Here is a 17,264-nt window from a genome sequence, read left to right as displayed (position 1 = left end):
TCAACAAGCTCAAGCAATGACTGGAAGGAACATGTGGCCCAAGGAACAAAGTAGGCCTATAAACTTTGAAACAAGAAACCATATTTAAGTTCATATACTACCTGTACCCAGTGTTAAAAAAACTGTTATAAATCAAATGTAAGTATACTAAAAATAATAATAGCTAATATTTATTAAACACATAGTATGTATTAAGCACTATTCTAAGTGCTTTTCATGTATTAACTCATTTGGTTCTCACAACAATCCCATAAAGTAGGCTTGGTTATCATCCTCATTTTGAAGATGAGGAAAATAAAGTACAACAAGGTTAAGTAACTTGGGCAAGGACACAGAGCTTGTAAACCTTAGAGTCAGATCAAAACCCAGGCATTCTGGCTCCTAGTCTATGCTTTAAATACCATACTATACTGTTTCTCTAAATCAAACAGGAGCGGTCAACACCATGCACAGCAACATCTAAAAACAAATCACCTGTATATATACTCAGGTAGGTACCCACATGTTTGCAAAGTTTTACAAGGCAATTTACATGTTATTTAATATTATCTTCACAGCTACTCTGTACAATACATACTGCCAATAGATTGATTTATTCAGCATGAACTCAGATGATTAAAGCTATGTGGCCTCAGACTATTTCCCTAAGTTGCCTGTCTTGGAAATGTGTCTTCTCTATGCACCACCAGTGCCTAGTAGTGTCTGGCAAACAATAGGAATTAATGAATAAGGAACAATTAAAAAGGGAACTAGGTATACAAATGTTGGATAAGCCCAGATTTATCATTACAGATTCATCTAGAAAAATCCTCAAACATTGTGGCTCACAGACAGTGATTCTTAAGTATCCCCACAGGTGGAAAAACAGTAGTATTCATTTTTTTAATTGAATCTTAGTATCTCAATACAATCTTAAAATCCCTTTGAAGTTAGAAAGTTTGATGTACTAACATAAACCTGAAAAAGATTCAGGTGAAATCTTACCTTAAAAACAGAGCTCAATTTGGTCTTCACACAATGAGTGTGATATATTATGTAACCATATTAAAATATTTTCTTTTGTTCAAAAGTTGAAGGAAATTTCTATTAAATATTAAGTTTTAATATTAGAGAATAATACATTCTAAATTTTTCACTGTAACTCTAAGAATTATATGCCACAAACTGTGAACATAGAGGAATATGTTACCTTAAATTATAACTGAAGTTACAGTATCTCTGGGTACTACGTAATAACACATATCCAGTTTTTCACTTCCATACTACTTAAGGCAGTGCCAGAATTTAAGCTCCAATGGAACGCAAGTAAATGGTATAGCTACAATAGTTTTATCTGGCGTAGACTTGATAACCGAACATTCCCAAACTAAAGTTTCTATTATATTATCATAGTGATTTTGTATTTAATTTTTAGGTTTTTGTTTGTTTTAAGACACCTGTCCCAGCTTTCATGAAGTACAGCTACAAAAATACATTTCAGTCTGGTAAATTTTCATACAGTACTAGAAAATTGACGTATGTTACACATTGCTTTAAGCTCATTCCTTGAACCAGGCAGAGAAACCAGCATCAAAATAAAATTAGAACAGATTGTGTAAAGAATGAATTTAATCAATATGGTGTTCAAATAATTTCATGAAATTACATCTCAGCTGAAGTCAGAAATATAAAAGACACTCACAAGGGAATTTATCATTAAAAACTGAAATTTCTGTTCTAAAATACTAATTATTTTTGCTTCAAAAACTGAATTACATTATATGTTCCAGAAGAAATATTTAACTACACTAAGACCTAAAATAATCATCCCCTAAATAATTTAAATGTTTATTTTTAAAATTACACTTTTTTAGAAGAAGCAAAAATACTTAAATAGTGCTAAAAGAAGTTTTTAAAATTCCCAGGCTATATCTTTCCTCAAAAAACAAAACAGAACACAACTTTGAATATCTTTAACACAATCTCAGTAATATAATCATTCTAACCTTAAGTTCAACAAGAATGTTTCATTTTTGTTCCACAGACTCTATTACAACTAAGTGGGGAAGCATTAAAACATGAAACTGATATCTCACACAAAACATTCCATCAAGCATTCTTTCAACAATATAACTCCCAATGTTCTGTATGCAAATCTACCTGATCAGAGTAGGTAAAAAAAAAAACATGCGGTTATGTAAAAAAAAAAAAAAATACCATCTACCAAGGAGGAATATTTTTAATTGAAATTAATTATTGTTCCTACTCTACTCAGAGCATACTAAACCAATAAAACTTTCATTAGGAAACATCTTTTCTAGGTGTGTAAGGAGGGGGTATAGGATGAACCATACAGCAGTTTCTTCTAAGCTGTGCATCAGTAGTTACCAAGTGGCAAATACCATTAAGTTTGATGACACAGTCTTAGCTTCCAAACATTGGGAATTCTTTAGGAATCTCATTTTTTTCAAGGAAATGCCTTCCCCTATAAGAAAAAAATTTTCTCTCACACCTTTATGCTCATGTTAAAACTAATAAAACTGTTTTCTGTTGAAAGCTCAATCACATCATTTGATAACTCAGAATTTCTGTATGCAAAAGAAAAAAGATCATTATCAAAAAGGAAAACTTTTAATCAAATCCTAACATTTGTGTTGAAATGATGACTATTTTCAGTATTTTGGGACATCACATTTCCAGACCTGAAACTTTTGCAGTATACAAGGGCAATTAAGCCATTAGTTAGGTTTAGAGCATACTGATATAAGTAATAAAAACAAGGACACTACATTTCCTCTTCTCAGTTAACTTTGAAAAGAAAAACCTTTAACTAGGTACAAAAGACTGAGGAAAGAGGAAATGTATAAAAAAAGTGGTATTTCTCCTGACTTTAAAAAAAAGTAACTGTAAAAAATAACACAATATATTTTTAAATTATAAATCTGAAGGAAATAACAGGAATTATATATATGCCATTTCAGATGATAAGAAACATATACAAATTGCAAAACTTCTAAGCAGTACAGGACTTTCTGTGATGAGGAAATGTTCTATATCTGAGCTGTTTGCTACAGTAGCTAGTAGCTGCAAGTGGCTCCTGAGCACTTAAAATATGGCTAGTTGTAATAAGCAGAATTTTAAATTGTATCTAATTTTAATTAATTAAAATATAAATTTACATACCATATATGGCCAGGGAAACTACATTTGACAGTACAGCTCCAGGGAAATATTTGTACCTTAAATTCTCATCCAAATAGTAAAAAGTCCTGTAGATAGGCATATACATAGATGCTTCTGAGACATTTTTGTGTTTTAAATTCTTAAGATTTATATAGAAAAAATACATAAATATAAAATATAATCCAACACAAAAAATGTTGCTGCATTTGTGGGAACCAAATTTTCTACACTCTATTCCAGTAGAGTCCAGAACATTGGTTCCAAAGTTGACTACAGTTTCTTAAGGAGTTTCTAAAAATACGGATGCCAGGTTCTCATCCACAATGATTCTGGTTTAATTAGTCTGAGTTGAGGTTGGGGCATGGAGATTATTAAAAGCTATCCAGACCAGGTGCAGTGGCTCACATCTGTAATCCCTGTGCTTTGGGAGGCCAAGGAGGGAGAACTGCTTGAGGCCAGGGAGTTTAAGACCAGGCTGGGTAACATAGGAAGACCATTATCTCTACAAAAAATAAAAAATTAGCTGGATAGTGCGCGCCTGTAGTATCAGTTATTCAGGATGCTGAGGCGGAGGGATCACTTGAGCCCAGCAATTTAAAGTTGCAGTGAGCTATGATCACACCACTGTATTCCAGCCTGGGTGACAGAGTGAGATCCTGTCTCTTAAAAAAAATTTAAAAAACTTAAAAAAGCTATCCAGGTGATTCTAAGGTACAGGCAGAGTTGAATACTACTAAACTAGGAAAAAAAAAAAAGAAACTGTTTATTAAGCACAGATGAGGTATTCAACCAAAGACATTTATTGGCTAGTAGGTAAAGAGGACCTTTTGACCAGCCAGATTCAAGTTATACATTCAAGAATGATTTGAATAGTTATAGGTTTTTGTGATTATTTAATTTTTTAAAGAAAATTGGCAAGGAAGGAAGCAAACTAAATACTGAGTGTCAGTTTGCACTTAAACCATATTTGCATACATTAATTTCATCCTCAAAATACCTTGAGAGGGACCAGGCACAGTGGCTCATGCCTGTAATCCCAGCACTTTGGGAGGCTGAGGCAGGCCGATCACTTGAGGTCAGGAGTTCAAGACCAGCCTGGCCAACATGGCAAAACCTCATCTCTACTAAAAATACAGAAATTAGCCAGGTGCAGTAGCACACGCCTGTAATCCCAGCTTACTAGGGAGGCTGAGGCAGGAGAATTGCTTGAATCCAGGATGGGGGGCAGAGGTTGCAGTGAGACGAGATTGCGCCACTGCATTCCAGCCTGGGCGAGACTCCATCTTAAAAAAAAAAAAAAAAAAAATGCACAACAAAGCAAAAAAGCCTTGAGAGGTATATATTATTAAATTATTAAAAATAAACTTAGTCTCTAGGATTTGGATACATATTTGTCAGACAGCAGTCCTCCACACTTTTTATACTATGCAGAAGGATTTTCTTTGAGACAGTTTGTTTCAGAGAATTTTTATACTTTTCCAGTGTGAAAATAAATCAAAACAAAACAAAAATTAAAAAAGCAGGATTCAATGGCAGAGCACAGGATAAGGCAAACACATCTAAACAAGCACTTGAACCAGACCCTGTTCCTCTATTTCCCATGCATTTGATAGCAAACTCTGGGAAAAACATGTGAAGTTTATGGTTTAAATCTACACCAGCCTCTATACAAGATTATTTAGGAATTGTTATCTTTTTATCCTAAGAAATTAACTAATGGCCCACCTACTGCCTTACTATTAGTGACAGTCACACATTCTTGGGAACAGGGTTGGGCAGGATAGAGCAGGGTGCTTATTCACAGTGCCTGACACTAAACAAGAATAAGGGTCTTAAAGGTGTTTTCATTTTCTCCCCAAACTCAAAGGATTATTAGAACTCCACCTCCCAAAGCAGTTTACAGACGGGAGTTTTGATGGGACATTTACAGCCAGTATGAAACTTTCAACTTTAACTTAAGCCATCAAAAGTCCTACATTAATGTACTCATTAAAAGCTATCTTTCAGCCTTGGTCAATACAGCGAGACATTGTCTCTATTTAAAAAATAAATAAAATAAACAAAATTAGCTGGGTGTGGTGTTGTACACCTGTGGTACCTGCTACTTTGGGGGCTGAGTTGGGAGGATTGCTTGAGCCTGGGAAGTTGAGGCAGCAGCGAGCCATGATCAACCACTGCATTCCAAACTGGGCAACAGAGAGCAACCCTATCTTAAAAGCTATCTTTGAAACATTTAGTTCCTAAGTTATTTGACCCATTTTAATTTTCGAATTAAAAGAGAGATTTTCAGGAAAAAAAAAAAAAAGGAAGCCCAGCCCAAAAGATTCTCATCATTCCCATCAGCACTGATTCTTCTATCCTAAGACCCATTATCTTTTCTCCTTTCTCAGGCCCCTACCTTGTAAAGTGATATTAACTCAAATGAGTCGTACTTGGTTGCATCAGAGGCAAATAGGAGAATACTTTGAACTACACAGAGTTCTCCCAAGCATATTCCAAAACAAGAATATGTTGACAGGAGTAACTACTAAATGCACTGGCTTGGAGTATGGTTGTGTTTCTTTTCCATTTCAAATGGTGTTAATTATAATTTAATTATACATAAAAATGTTTTGGGTTTTATTTAAAAATTACACCCTCTGTCAAAAGAAGAGGGTGAAGTGGAAAAAAAGAAGTAATAGTTTATCCCTTATAGTCCTTCTCTCCAGTACATTTGGGGCTCGGCACTAAGATGAGCTGGAAAAATATACACTCCATTGATATGGGAGAAGCTACAACACTTCCCCATTCAATCCTTAACACATTAAAGACAGAACAAATCAACACCCGTTTTTCTCAATAACAAAGAATACATAAATTTCATTCATTTAAAGATGAACACCTATCATTTATATTATCTACTCCAAAACAAATGATTAGCTAATTCCCACATTCACATACCATATTTAGGAGGCAGCCCTCAAAAACAACAACAAAAAGATGACGTAAGTTTTATAACGTGACCCCATCATAGCATTAAAATCTGACTTTTAAATTGACACTGGTTTTAATGGTGTGCGTGCATGTTACTTGTGACGTGAAAAGTCATTTATATTTTTGGATGCTGGTAACCACCCTCCAAAATATAACTAGGCTTTACATGCAAGTAAAAATGGTGGGACAAATGCAAATTCAAAGATAAACCTACATAATGGTAAAGCAAGTTACCATTCTCTAATTGTAAAAGTGAAAAACACTATGAAATCAGTCCTTTTCTTAACTAACCTCAAATATTTTTCTATTTTTAGTTCTAATTTCCATCCTATCCTCTCCCCACACATACTCCCACAAAGCCTCTAGAACATCAAGTAGAACACAATGTTATGAACAAAGTATAATAAACAAGACTGGACGTCAGTCAATGCGCCTCTGTATAAATTTACTAAATCAATATATGTATGAATTTACTAAAAAATGCTCCTAATTATATTAAAACGAGAAATAATTTGCATCTTGGCACCACTACAAGCAGCCAATGAGCATGAAGCAAGTTTTCACCTGGACCCTGCCAACACAGTCATCAAGACTTTGGGAAAATACCAAAGCTTGTTTCATAATACATGCACTTTTACTTTATCCCCCCATCCTTTAGTAAACTTTCTAGATATAAATTTTAAAATCTTAAAATTTATAATTAGTTACCAGCGCCCTTCATCCCACAGATCAGGTGTCCTACATTTTGTTCAGGTCCTGCCTTGAAAACAAACCCGATTGCCCCATTTTCCGAGAGGGAGCTCAGCTCCAGGCAGCTCCCTATGAAGTCACCGCGTTTGTTGTTTCAAAGATGCAATTAAATGAAAATAACACAAGGCTGTCGAACAGATTAGTTGGAAGTGTGCGGTGGTGTCGATCATATACGTGTATGGCCAATGAAAACTGTATTGCTGTAAACCTCTTAGTGATATTTCTCCCCATCCTCCTCTCTCCATTATATTCACAACAGAAGGAAATTAAACTTTGTAAGAATTTTCTTGACTTTGGTTTAACTTTAGCTTCCCAGCTGTCTGCTCTTACAGTATCACGTAATGAGCAAAGCGGTGGGGCTAGGCGGCCGGAGGGTAGAGTGTTAACTTTAGCAAGCAGAAGAAAAGCAATAAAAGAGCTTGCATCAGACAGTGTCTCTCTCTCTGCCCCCTATTCCTCTGCTTCCCCGCCATCCCACCCCCTTCTCGAGCCCTTACACATACACATTCTTCTGGGCGGCCTCTAACCACACCATCTCCACAATCATTTGCAGAAATTAGAAACAGACTCCGGGAGCCCTTCCCTTAAGCACGCACAGAGCGGAGCTGTGCAAGCACGACGGGGCAATGTCACTCCCTATTACCCCACAATCTCTTACTCCCTCTGTGGGTTTCATTCCCGAGAATCCGGCTTTCTTCCGCAGAGGAGATGGATCTACCTAATTAGCAATGGAGTTTTATCTCATTCTTCCCCACTCCAGTCACCCTACCCCCACTCTAACGTACAAAAACACCCAGCACCAAAACCAAAGAAAAGTTCCTTCTACCAGGGCAACCGAGGAGTTGGGTTTAGGGACTGGAGCGAAAGCAGAGAGGGGAGGAAGAGAGCGAGCGCAATGTACTTTGTTCTGCACTTCTGCACATGCAGCGCAGAGTCCAGGGCGGCTCTCGTTCTTACCGGCTGGTCCCGAGACCGGGTCCTGCTACTGGAGCGCCGGGCGAGGGCTGCAGGGACGCGGCGTCGGGGCGGGCCGCCGGCAGCTGCCGCGGGCGCCGAGAGCCACCACCTCTTCTCCCACAAGCGGCTGCGGGCGTGGGCTGAAGGAGCTGGAGAAGGAGCCTGGGGAGGGGGAGAAGAGGAGCAGCATCTCCTCCTCCTCCTCCTCGCCTCGGAAACGCTCCCCCAGCGGCGATCCCGGCCGACTGCCTGACCCTCGAGCGCTCAACGCACCCCCGCCGCCCTACTGTGCTCGACGCCTCTCCAAGAGCTTCACCAAAACCTTCTGGCGGGGGCGGCTCAACTCCTGTAGGCGACTCTGACCGCTGCCGAGGCGGACCAGGGAGCTACGGAGCACGGCTCGCCAGCACGACGGTCTCCAGGGCCCGTGAGCATGGTGTGTCACCCTCGCCTCAGCGCGGCCGCTGGAGCTACTCGCACTACTGGGGCTCCACCTCGGGCAGCCGCGCCGGCTCCGCCCCCCGGTCCTGTCACTCAACCATTCCCCGGCACTGGGAGGACCGCAGATCTCCGACCCCGAGCTCCCCTCGACCTCATTGGCCCGCCTGGCATCCAGCTCCGCCTCCCCCCTAGGGACGAGGTCGCCAGGGAGACCAGCGCCCCGGTTGCCATGACAACCAGTGCCTTGGGCCTGGCTTTTCGCGTTCTTCGGACTAGCCAGAGGCTCAGGTTGGTGACCGAGCGGCAAAGTTCCTAGCGCCTGCAGTGTGAACTCCAACTTTTAGGCCAAGTTGAAAATGCAGCCGACGACCCCCACACTTCTAACTTCAGAATCAAAACTATGACCCTAGGGAGTGAGGAGGAGAGTGAAAAATGCGTAAGTGCTGGCTCCTCCCTTACTCTTCGCTGCCTCGCAGCCTTGTTTCTATTTTCTCATGGGGCGCTTTGGTCTTCGAAAGGAAGAGGAGAATGGGAGAGAGGAAGAGCACGGCTTTGCCAGCTCCTTGCAGCAATATAGCAACTTAGAAATGGCGGGGTCAACGAAAAAAGCCCGGTGAGTTTTCCCACAGTTGCAAAGCTATCTTCAAAGGTGTGGTGACAGCACAACGCCAAATGCCCCAGGGAAAACTCAAATTCTCATATTTTTGAAAAAAGTTTGTAAATACTTGCCTTGTTATTTTATCTATGAGACTAAAATAATCCCGAAGTTTGAAAATTTAAGGAAAAGATTTAACATAGTCGATAACCTCCCACTTTTCTATATACACTGAAATTTGGCCAAGGTATATCCAGACAGCTATACCCCTCCTTGCTGCAAGCCGAAATATTTGAGTTTCAATAGTTAAACAAGAGAGTCTTGCTGAATTCATGAACAAATAATATCCTGTGATTTGAGTTTTGAAAGTTTTGGGTTATTCTCAGAGGTATAAGGTAAACTGGTCCACTCTGGAAAGGGTACCTGAAGATAAATTTAGTCTGAGACCCTTAATGTTGAGCCCTAGGTAAATCTGAATTTCATGGCTGGCTCCAAAGTGGAGAGATCTGAGGCTTATTTGGCTTCCCCAAGAAAGTCAAAGCAGCAATCCTAGGTTCCCTAGCCCCTGAGGCTGCTATACATGTGTGATGAATGAGGGAATTAATAGTAATGATTTATCTTTGGCGAGCACTTGAGTTTTCATTATATCATTTACTAAATGAATAACTATGATAGATATCTTCAGTCAAATATGCCTTGCAAGTATGCATTGAATGTGATTACTCATAGGGCTAAACACAACGGAAAATGCACAGCAGGATTTTAAGTCCTCGCTCCCAAGGAGCTAACCTGGAGCCTAAGAAAGAAAACTAGCACTCTTGAAACAATTTGAGAACAATTATAGCTAAAATGTGCAGCCAAACTTTGAGTAGGTATAGCAGCTAAGAGAAAGTTTGCTATGTAAAATGGGCTGGATTCCTCAGTTTATGGAAGAGGGGAATTTACACTGGGCTTTGATGAATGCAGCAAAGATGAGGAAAGTCAGTTGAGGGAAACAACAAAAACTAAAGAGCAGCAGCAGGGATGAGTGGTGAAAGTAAATAACAAGCCAGGCTCCTTGGATTGGAGACACAAGTGAATGATTGGAGCCCTTTTCTCAGTTCTTCCCCCATTTTTAAATGTTCTGGATCATCTATCAGGGAGGTCGGAAAGGCAGGTTGGGATGAACAGAAACTTTCATGAAACATCTGCCTCTGTTTGCCTCTGAAAGAAAGTTCATGTATTTATTGGAAAGAAAAGCAATATCCTTAATTAATGGCTGCAATAGCTTGTGGATTAACATCAGAAAGAAGGTATAGCAAGTATATAGTGTTGTAAATTTCCGCAAAAGTAGACAAACCACAGTGTTGTTAGCTTTTTTCCTTTTCTTTTTCTTCTTCGTGTTTTGTTTTGTTTTTTTATTAAGTCCATTTCAGGTGGTTGCCCTCAAGGCATTTTCACCAGTAATCCCTCTGTTTTGGATGAGCTGAAAGACTGGTTTTAAAATAAAATCTGTTAAAAAGTACACACAAGGGAAATCTACAGGTTAAATTCCTTTTGGATATAATGTAAAAGTCAATACTAACAAATGGAACCCAGCACTACATTACAAATAATATAACAAAATTAAGAGAAATTATTTCATGTGTATAGTATGGCAATAGTTCAATAACAAAATTTTCTCATATGCTTGATTATATTAATAAGTCAAAGGAGGAAAACATTATGAGGATCTCAGTTGATGCTGAAAAGGATTTTGTAAAGTCCAGCATCATTCCCAATAAAAATTAGAATTCGTAATAATTTAAATATATATATGTTATACTAAAGCCAGCAACTTCCTTTATAACATAACATTGTAATTATTCCTATTGAAGTCAAGTACAAGGCAAGAACATTCACCATCACATTGTAACAATAGAAACGATAGCCAATGCAATTAGATATAAAATAGAAATAAGAAATTAAGTACTGTAAATAAGTCAGGATTGTCATTTGTTTGCAAATAATATGAAAACTCCAAAGCATCAACTGAAAAGCTTTTAGAGGCAATAAAAGATAAATTAAGATAGCTAGTTATAAAATTAACATACGGGGGGTGGGGCACAGTGGCTTATGCCTGTAATGCCAACACTCTGGGAGGCCGAAGTGGACAGATCACTTGAGCCCAGGAGTTCAATACCAGTCTGGGCAACATGGTGAAACCCTTTCTCTACAAACAATAAAAAAGTTAGCCAAGCATGGTGGGATGCACCTGTAGTCCCAGGTACTCTGGAGGCTGAGGTGGGAGGATTGCTTGAGGCCAGGATGTCGAGGCTGAAGTGAGCCATGATCCCACCACTGCGCTACAGCCTGGGCAACAGAGTGAGATCCTGTCTCAAAAATAACAACAACAATAATAATAATAATAATAATAATAAAAACATGAAAATCAAGAGCTTTCTCATGTATTATCATAACCAATTTGAAAATACAATATAAAAAGAATCCATCACACTTACAGTAGCCACAAAAATTTAAGTAGCTAAAAATAAACACTAAAATGAATTTATAAAACTGGCTGGGCATGGTGGCTCACGCCTGTAATCCTAGCACTTTAGAAGGTCAAGGCAGGAGGATTGTTTGAGCCCAGGAATTCAAGACCAGCCTGGGCAACATAGCAAGACCCCATCTTTATTTAAAAAAATAAACAAATACATAATGTAAAATATAAACAAAAGTTATAAGATGTACTTTAAAAATGATATAATTTGTAGTGGACTATGATTGTGCCTATGATTAGCCACTGCATGCTAGCTTGGGCAACACAGCAAGATCCCTTCTCTAAAAAAAATTTTAGAATCATGACAGACTTATGAGAAATAACAATGTTTGAAATAAAAAAGCAATATACTTTTAAATTAAATATCAAGGTTGAAAGAATGTATAATTACCTTTTAAAAGTAGGTTATATATCCGGTATAATTTTTTGGGTTTTTTGTTGTTGTTTTTTTTTGAGACAGGGTCTTGCTCTGTTACCCAGGCTGGAGTGTAGTAGTGCGGTCACAGCTCACTGCAGCCTCGACCTCCTATGCTCAAGCTATCCTCCTGCCTCAGCCTCTCAAGTAGCTGGGACTACAGGTGCACACCACCATGCCCAGCTAATTTTTTAAAAAAGTTTTGTAGAGAGGGGTCTTGCTGTGTTGCCCAGATTAGTCTCAAACTCCTGGGCTCAAGCAATCCTCCCTCCTTGGCCTCCCAAATTGCTGGGATTACAGGTGTGAGCCACCACACCCAGCCTATCCAGTATAATTGTAATCAAATGTCCAACAGAATACTTTTAGGAATTTGATAAAATAATTTAAAAATTCATTTGGAAGAGTGCCATTGAAGAGTCTGGGTGCAGCACACCAGCATGGCACATGTATACATATGTAACTAACCTGCACATTGTGCACATGTACCCTAAAACTTAAAGTGTAATAATAATTTTTTAAAAAATGGATAAATTGTAACACATATATACAATGAAATGTAGTAATAAAGAAAAAAAAACTACTGCTACTTGCAAAAAAAAACAAAAAAAAAATAAGAAGAGTCTTACAAAAAAAATCAGTGGGAGTTACATAAAAAATATTAAAATAAAGTATAAATTAGAATGATTAGCAGCAGACTCAAGCAGTCAACTAGGTACAGGCAAAGGGTGGGATGATGTGTATCATTCAGGTTACAGTGTTGAGAAACCTAGTTATTTCTTGTGTATCTTTTCAGACACACATCTAAATATCCTTTTCCAAAGGATATTACTCATCTAATGTATTGATTTTTTAACTTCATAATATATTTTATTTCTATTATCAGATGCTTTAGATGAGCCTAGTTCTTTTGAAAGGCTGTGTAGTATTCTCTTGCTTAGATGTAGCATAATTTATTTAATTCCTCACTTTTCAATGAGCATATACGTTATTTCCAAGCCTTTGCTATTCCTTTTTTTTTTTTTTTTTTTTTTTTTGAGATGGAGTCTTGCTCTGTCGCCCAGGCTGGAGTACAGTGGCACGATCTCGGCTCACTGCAAGCTCCGCCTCCCGGGTTCACGCCATTCTCCTGCCTCAGCCTCCCGAGTAGCTGGGACTACAGGCGCCCGCCACCACGCCCAGCTAATTTTTTGTATTTTTAGTAGAGACAGGGTTTCCAGTTGAAATATATCTCTTTGTATCCGATTCTGGCTTACATGTAGTGTACATCTGTAGGTTTAGCTTCTAGAAGTAAAATTGCTAGATTAAAGAACATTTTACTTTTCTTTTTTTTTTTGAGACGAAGTTTTGCTCTTGTCACACCGGCTGGAGTGCAATGGCGCAATCTCTGCTCACTACAACCTCCGCCTCCTGGGTTCAAGCGATTCTTCTGCCTCAGCCTCCCGAGTAGCTGGGATTACAGGCACAAGCTACCACACTCGGCTAATTTTTGTATTTTTAGTAGAGATGGGGTTACACCATGTTGGCCAGGCTGGTCTCCAACTCCTGACCTCAGGTGATCCACCCGCCTCGGCCTCCCAAAGTGCTGGGATTACAAGCGTTGGGCCATTGTGCCCGCCCACGTTTTACATTTTGATAGACAAAATCAGGCTGCCTTCCAGATAAGTGGTACAAGTTCCAGTCATCCTAACAAAGACGGAAAGTTTGATAGCATACTGTGTTTCCCCACATCTTCACCAATACAGCATTATCAAACTGTTTTTATCTTTCCCAGTCTAATAGATATAAAATGATATCTCATTACAGGTATAATTTTCTTTTCTATTTGAGGATATTTTTCTATGCTTAAAAGCCATTTTTTTGTGTGTTACCAAAAATATTCTCCCATATTTTCTTTTAAAATTTTTATGGCTTTGTTTTTCACATTTTATTCTTTAATCCATATGGAATTTATTTTGGTGGTAGCAGCAGCAACCTAGTTGTCCCCACATCTTTACCTAATAATTCAGCTTTCCCCCCACAGAAACGAAATCCTCTCTGTATCATATACAAATTCCTGTATGTTCTATGGTCTACTTCTAAGCTCTTTTCTGTTTAATAACATTTAGATTTCCATATAAAAATCTGAGTCATAACGTACTAGAAGAAGGTATGAGTGAATTCATTTAGAGCATTTGAGTCTTGTTTCTACACGTGATAAAAACCAAAAACTTAAAAGAATTTGTACATTTTACTACATAAAATATAATTAAAAGTTTCTGTAAGTAATAGAAAGATCATAGGTTAGTTTATTCCATTTGGAAGTACAATTTCAATGTCTTTCACAATTTATGTTTGTATCCTTTAATTTATTCTACTTCAGAAATTTATCCTATGTATATTTATATACATGACCAGATATGTGATCAAGGATATTCATTGCCTTATTGTTGATAGTTATAAAATCAAAAACAAAATAAATGTCCATGCTAACAGAATGATTAAACTCTGGTAAACCAATATATATGATCTAGCAACAGAATCAAGTTGCCATATAGTATGATCTGATTTCTGTTTAAAAATACTTATATCTATAAATATATATGGAGATATTTTTCTGTTAACAATGTTTGAGGATTATAATTACGGAAAACATTGCATTTATGAAATTAAAAAAAATCTTTACAACCATATGTTACTTTTGTTATAAAAGATCCACATCATTTTTTGCTACTACTACTAAGGAAATTAGAAAGCTGGCCATAACAAATATTGGGCTTTAAGTGTCATATGGGTTGTTCATCACTTTGGGACCGTACTCATGACACACTCTAACTCAAGAATATTTTATGTTGGACCCGTGAACAACCACATAATGGAGCCCCCAGACTGTATTCCAGGTATGTGTGATTGTGTTTTTTTTCTAGGGAAAATGTCCATACTTTTTTTCTCCTTTTAAAAGATGGGTCTTGCTCTCTTGCTCAGGCTGGAGTGCAGTGGCTATTCACAGGCACAGTCATACTACACGGTGGCCTCAAACTCCTGGGCTCCAGTGAATCTACAGCCTCAGCCTACAAAGTAGCTGGGACTAGAGGCATGCATCGCCACACCCAGCTTCATCCATAATTTTTGACAAATTCACAAAGGGGTCTATATCTCTCCAAAGTGTTAAGAGTGTGTGTTTTAAATGCCAGTGATTTTTAAATGCCACCTTTTACCTCAAAGGCTGAAATGAATTCTGGGCTAATCTAAATCTGTAAATAGCAGTGTTTTCCCAGCTGGCTTCTTGTGTTCATCTCAATGTGAAATATTTGCATTTTGGCTTGTACCAACTATGTTAGTGTTTTTCCCTACTTTAAGCCCAGAAGCATATTATCCTTTCTTGCTTACAGCATAAGAGCTGTGATGGGAACGTTGCCCAGGTGAGAAGCAGAAGCAAGATAAGTAATCCACCAAAACATGAGCAGATAATTGAAGCACAAATTCTGACAGTGCTTAAGGAAGACTTTGTGAGGCAATACTAACACTTCCAAGTGAACCAAGAATTAGCTAGGGGAAAAAAATGCAGTGATAGGAACCAGATAGGACTAGAATTACCTTCAGGTCCACTGAATACACAAGTTATTTTCTTTTGGTAGTAGCTGAACCCTCTTTAAAATTTGAGAATTCCCCTAGGATGCAGAGTCACATGACAGAAATGACAGAGATAACTAAACACTGGGACAAAGCACATTGAAAAGAACACAGCGTTTACACTCAGAAAACCTAAGTACAAATCTTGGCAAGCCACTTAACTTCTTTGAGTATCTTCCTCATTTATAAAGTGAAGGAAATAAGAATAGCTAATATGTTCCACACATGATAGCCTGTAATGTTTTTTCAATATTCAGCAGGAGCAAATACAATATATGCATGAAAACTGTAAGCTTTAGGCCACTATTTTTTAAAGCCAAACAACAAAAAGCTTTACAGGTTTTTGGAATTGCTGAATATTTTAGGCTTGAGATAATTTTTGGACATAATTTTCTCATTCTGAAGAGAAACTTTGGAAAATATTTACAGGCACCAGGACTCGCTAGATCTATGAAATACTAAGACAGAAAAATTTAATTGTGGTGCTCCTGTAACTTCCACTTTTCTTTGCAAAAGAACTTCTTTTGTATATTTAGCTTATTTCCCGTTTTCCCCTACTGGCCCCAAACTGACCAGGGCTAGTTAGTTACACTTATTAGAGCTGGTTACACCATAAAAGCAACCACCTATTCTTACTTGATTTTCCAGGTGCTTCAAGGCTCTACCTGAACCAAAACATTTCCCTCACCTAAATTTTTTGGCTAGAAATTCTCAGTTTTAGTCATTAATGAGTTAAACTGCAAAGGTGTTATCTTTAGAAAGTCATAGTTAAAATTCACTTTATTTTCTAGCTTTCTCTCTTCACACCTTAATGTAGATTGGTTTATCAGATTAGTTGTCATTTTAAACCTTAAAGGAGAGAGATACTGGAGCTGCAAATTCTAATTAATGAAGGGGAAGTCGGAAAGAGGGGAAGCCAGTTTCGATGATGAGTGGAAGAGAGAGAGAGGAATTTGGTGGGGGAGAGGTATGTGGTATGAGGGTGGCCCTCGGGGCTGATGATACCAAGGGAGGGGATCAAGGAAGTATATGTAGTACTAAAGGGGTGTGGCACTGAAGTCAAACTGCCTAATTCACAATTTTTACTAGGGTTGGTCCTGTCTCTGACTCATTTCTACTACTTGTCCTGGCAAGTTATGTAACTGCCTATTCAGTTTGGTTGAAGGGAATACGGCAAATAAGCATAACCCTTCTGTATTTTTGAAACTTAGCCATGTTAGAACATATACTAAGTAATTTAATGTGAATGTGCTCTAATCCTGACCCACAGGGACTTGCCTTAGGGTTCATGGCTGCTAATCTTGATTTGTAAAAGTGTTCCCAGAAATGAAGACCAAGACAGAAGTTAAGCTTTCTAGTTATTCTTCTGTCTTAAAGAGTGTGATTTCATATTGTCTGATGGGAGTGAGCTGCTGTGCAAGAAAATTGATAATTAAAGTCTTTGTTAGGTGGAATTAGAGCAGTTAATTTAAACAGGCATCACTTGAAAATAATTTTTTTAAGTTGATTGTCTTGATTTTTACATCTCCCCCTATAATGTCTAGTAGAAAACTTAGGAGGAAAATGGTCATATCTACAGAGACTAGTTATTAGTCTAGAGCCAAACCCAGACTTACGATATTCATATTAAAAGGGGAACCTGCCACATTCAACAACATGAAGAGGGGAAATTTGTCTTAGCTGAAACGATTAGGATGAGTAGTTCTTCAGCTATTCTAAAAAGTTAAAGTAGAGAAATATAAAATATTATACATATATGATGGAAGCATTATATTTTCACTAAAAACCTACTGTTATGCATTCATTAGCCAATCTTGATGCTGGGCCAAGGCCTTTTGACC

The 17,264-nt window shown here is 38.0% G+C and overlaps 2 protein-coding genes across 29 annotated transcripts in view; one reads left to right on the top strand and one right to left on the bottom strand.

Annotated features, from left to right (window-relative positions):
- Window positions 1-8,467, bottom strand: part of PTPN13 (protein tyrosine phosphatase non-receptor type 13) — a 243,490-nt gene extending 235,023 nt beyond the window's left edge. For 24 of the 25 annotated variants that reach the window (XM_024246021.3, XM_054553498.2, XM_024246023.3 and 21 more), the window contains exon 1: window positions 7,843-8,353. The gene's annotated coding sequence lies outside the window, so the exon portion shown is untranslated. Of the gene's footprint in view, window positions 1-7,842 lie in introns of all 25 variants that reach the window. The other variant, XM_024246017.3, reaches the window with a different exon arrangement.
- A 74-nt stretch (window positions 8,468-8,541) lies between these two features.
- Window positions 8,542-17,264, top strand: part of MAPK10 (mitogen-activated protein kinase 10) — a 587,630-nt gene continuing 578,907 nt past the window's right edge. The window contains exons 1-2 of one of the 4 annotated variants that reach the window (XM_054553377.1): window positions 8,558-8,719; window positions 8,806-8,896. The gene's annotated coding sequence lies outside the window, so the exon portion shown is untranslated. Of the gene's footprint in view, window positions 8,720-8,801; window positions 8,897-17,264 lie in introns of all 4 variants that reach the window. The other 3 variants (XM_054553374.2, XM_054553380.1, XM_054553375.2) reach the window with 3 other exon arrangements.

The sequence above is a fragment of the Pongo abelii genome, chromosome 3, assembly GCF_028885655.2.
Source record: "Pongo abelii isolate AG06213 chromosome 3, NHGRI_mPonAbe1-v2.0_pri, whole genome shotgun sequence".
Taxonomy (NCBI): Eukaryota; Metazoa; Chordata; class Mammalia; order Primates; family Hominidae; genus Pongo; species Pongo abelii.
This window is presented reverse-complemented; position numbering and strand designations above follow the sequence as displayed.